We start from the raw sequence: 4,562 nt of genomic DNA on the forward strand, positions 1-4,562 counted from the left end.
GAAAGCAGACAACTTAAAGATATTTGAAAAAGTGGACGTGCCACTCTGAAACATAAAACAAAGAAAATGTTGAAAAATTCATAAAAAATGTTTTCCGTAATTTTGGTCGGAATTAACAAAAAAAAAACTAATTGGTCCCACTGAACTTTATAAGATATATTTTTTTCATCAAAATCAGTTTATCTGTTTACAATGCGAAGCGGTGGTTAACTAAAAATGAAACTCGCAAGATATGTTGTATATTTGCTAGCTATTTCTGAACAAGAACTTTTAAAGTTGTGTTTTAGAGAAACTCCACTTTCAAGAATTTTAGAAAAACAGCCACCATTTTGCAAAGTTTTTTAATTTTGCAAAAAATTAACATTTTTTTATTAAAATGTGAAATAAGCGTTCCTTTATTTTCACCATAGAATGATATATCCAAATACCAAATCATTCTAACACTCAAAGCTGGACCTGTCTGCCTGATTTGAAATGTGATTGGTCTATTGAGATATTTTTATTAATAAAATTATTAAAAATTGAGAAAATATGCAATATTTTAATTTTGAATGTAGGGTTCAATATCGTCATATGCTTAATGAAAAAATGAAATTGTATAAATATGTTCTACAAGTCTACAGTCTACATTCATCACTATTAAGATAAGATAAATTCCAGATCTAACTGCATTTTTTTCATAGAACTTTTGTGAAATTGTCGTGATGCTTCTATTTATTTGATCCATATTTCAATTGATTGGTGGGATAGATTACAAGGAGCCTGTCGTAATAAATTCATCGGGTTTAATAGGGGCAAATTGTAGAAGACGAAAGTCCGAAGCGATTTGTTTTTTGTTTATGTGAACGAGTTAAGCTTCATTAGCTCAATTGCTAACTATGCTTTCCTCACACATATTACTTTATTTTGAATTTTGATTTAAAAAAGAAATTATTTCAATTATTTCAATCACTTCCCAGGAAAACTATTATTCAGTTTTACCTTTCTTTTATAATGATTAAAATCTTCTAGAATAAATTACAAAATTTTACAATACTTAAGGAAGATTCAAAACTTTTAAAAACAGCAAGTCCATATTTTCGAGTGAAGACCTCCTCCTCCTCCTCCTCCTCCTCCTCCTCCTCCTCCTCCTTCACCATACCCAACACTACCTCCTCCTCCTCCTCCTACTCTTCCATCCCCTTCTCCTGCTCAACATCTCTCTCTTTCTCATCCACCTGCTCATCCTCCTCCTCCTCCTTTTTTCCTAGATCTTATCTCATGTGGTCTACTCTAAAATGTCTAATATCAGGACGCGTGTTTTTATTGAGGCCCCCGTAAAAGGGGTTCGGCGTGATTGAGGGTGGTGTAAATCGACCCCATCGCTCTCGTTCTTTAGATTCTTCTGTCTTCTCCCCCCCCCCCCTGAACTAGTTTCTTGATTTAAAATGCTTAGCACTGGAATGTGTGATTTTTTTGGTGGCCCCTGAAAAGGGTTTGGCTATGAGTGGGGGTATCCCTCTTGCTATTTTGCATCCTCCTTCGCCTCCTCCTCCTCCTCCTATATTCCCCATTCGCAACTCCTCCTCCCACTTCCCCAAAGGTCCCAGTTTTAAAATAATTAATACTAGGAGTGAGTGAAGGGGAGAGCCAATCCCTCTCACTCTTTAGAGTTTAGAATACGTTTTAACTTATTTCTTCTCCCTTTTAAATATACTCCTTTTGAAAATAAACTATATTTTTCAAAAATTTATACGTTTTTTATAGACAAATTAAAAAATTCCTTTGTGTCTTTTTTGTTGTTAAAAAATATAAATTTTCGAGAATAAAATCCTTTTATAGAACTTCAACTAAAATATAAAAGGAACCTCTAGGCCGAATATCAAACCAATAATCTTGGGTGACATTCTTGGAAGTATACTCGAAGGCAAGTTTTTTCCCGAACATTTTTGTTCCAAATTTGTATGTTTTAGTTTAAGTTTGATATAGCAAAACTAAAAAAAGAGCTTAGAAAGTAGCCACGATAAAAAATAATTTTCACCACTTCTAGGGCGCTTTCTAATCATGCAGTTTTTTTATATTCCTCTCACACATAAATTATTATGTATTGCAAAAAAAGCGGAACACTTTTATCTGATTAGATTTTTTTTTTGATAAATTTGATATCAAAAATTTAAAATATAATATTCGCTGATTTTGATATGTCCATATATGAAGCAAACTTATTCATTTAAAAACCTGACTTTTTAATACCTTACATTTTCAGGACGGCAATACTTTATTATCGCCAATGGAGAAGGACAGAAAAAGTCTTTGAAAAGTTTGCGAAGAAAGTTCTTAAATTTTTTCTTGAAACTTGGCGAATGAGTATTGAGATTTTTTTTGAACTTGACCCGAACATCGAACCCAAAAATCTATTCCTGGTAGTCGAATAATAGCCGTTCATGTACCGTCCAGGTCTTTAAAATAAAATTTTACAGGAAGACTCCTAGGAATTGATGTCCAGGGTCACCGAAATTAAATCCAAATTCAGTTTAGATGTAATGATTTCATAAAGATTTCATAAAAATTTCAATTATTTTCCAAAGATTTAAAAGAGATTACACAAAGATTTCAATGACTTTCCAAAGATTTCAAAGGTTTTTCAAAGATTTCAGCTCAATTAAAGCGATTTCACAAATTTTTGACAAAGATTGCAATAATTTTCTAAAGATTTCACAAAGATTTCAAATATCTCGCAGAGATTTCACAAATGTTTTAAAGATTGCACAAGGATTTCACATGTTTCGCAAACATTCCAGATAAATTTAAGATTTCAAACATTTCATAAATATTACTGAATACTTCCAAAATATTAAAAATATTTCGCAAATATTTTAAAAGGATTCCCAATGATTTCGCAAAGATTTTAAACATTTTCCAAAGATTTCAAAGAGATTACACAAAAATTTCAATGACTTCCCAAATATTTCACAGGTTTCGCAAAGATTACAGATTTAAAAGCTTTTCAGAAAAATTTTAGATTTCAGATAGATTTAGAAGCTTTCACAAAGCCTTCAATTATTTTCCGAATATTTTAATAATTTTATAAATATTACCAAATATATTTTTAAAATATTTCAAACATTTCCAATTATTGTAGAAAAATTTCAATGATTTTTCAAAGATTTCAAAAAGGTTTCAAATATTTCGTACAAATTACGGATTGATTTTAAAGATTTCACAAAGGTTTTCATGATTTTCCAAAGATTTAAAAAACTTCAAGTAGATTTCAAAGACTTCACAAAGATGTCAATGATTTCTCAAAGGTTTCAAGGATTGCACAAGGATTTTAATGATTTCCTAAAGATTTCAGATAAATTTAAAAGATTTTATGAAGATTTGACTAAGATTGCAATAATTTACATTGCAATTTCCATTGCAATAAATAAATGAATGACTTCACAAAGAGTGCACAAAGATTTCTCAAAGATTTCCCAGGTTCTGCAAAGCTAATAAAAATAATTTTAAATGATTTCACAATGATTTCAAAGATTACAAAAATTACATATAGATTTGAAAGTCTTCACAAAGACTTTAATGATTTCCCAACGATTTAAATATGTTCAAAAATATTACCAAATATTTTCAAAATATTTTCAAATATTTTCAAAATATTTTCAAAGATTTAAAAAAATTATAATAATTTTTTAAAGATTTCACAAAGATTGAAAATATTTCCCGAAGATTTTCAATAGATTTAAGAGATTTTACAAAGACTTCACTTATTTCCCAATTATTACAAAATACATTAAAAATATTTCAAAGGTTTCCAAAGATTTTACAAAAATGTTCGGTTGATTTCAAAGAAACAATATTTCGAATGTTTTAAACCAATTTTCGAAAGGTTTTTTATGATTTTTCAAAGATTTCACCAATATTTCAAATAATCGAAAAGATTGTTGATAGATTTAAAGCATTTCACAAAAATTTCAATTATATCACAATGATTTCAGATAGATTAAAAGGATTGCACAAAGATTTCACAAATATTTCGAATAGATTTAAAAGATTTTAATGATTTCCCAAAGATTTCAAAAAGATTGAAATAATTTCACAAATATTGAAAAATATTTCAAACATTTCGAAAAGATTTCCTAAGATTTCACAAAGATTTCACAAGATTTGTCTCAACGAGTTAGCACCTTTCCATTTGGTTCCTCCGACTTGGAACCTCGTAATTTGCACATGTCAATATTACTTTACTTTATTCCCCGAGAGAACGAAATTCTGAAAAGATGAAATTTCATTCATTGTACGCAGGTTGTTAAAGAAAGGAAAGTGTAGGCATAGGTCCCCTGCTGGCAAGGTTTAGTGGTGATCCTAACTATGGTTATAAGCATCGAATGGATGTACAGAAAAAAATTGTCAACTCCTTCCTTAAAAAGAAACCTGCGCGGTCGATTTCGTTTTCTCGGTGAACAGAGTATATACTCTTAGATCGTGGGCTCACAACGTAAATGGGAGCGTGATACGGATAAGGCCAATTTTCACATGAGATGTTCGTCTGATGATGAGGAACGTAAAAATGGGTGCCTGGCAGG

Source organism: Belonocnema kinseyi, chromosome 5, assembly GCF_010883055.1.
Source record: "Belonocnema kinseyi isolate 2016_QV_RU_SX_M_011 chromosome 5, B_treatae_v1, whole genome shotgun sequence".
Lineage (NCBI taxonomy): Eukaryota > Metazoa > Arthropoda > Insecta > Hymenoptera > Cynipidae > Belonocnema > Belonocnema kinseyi.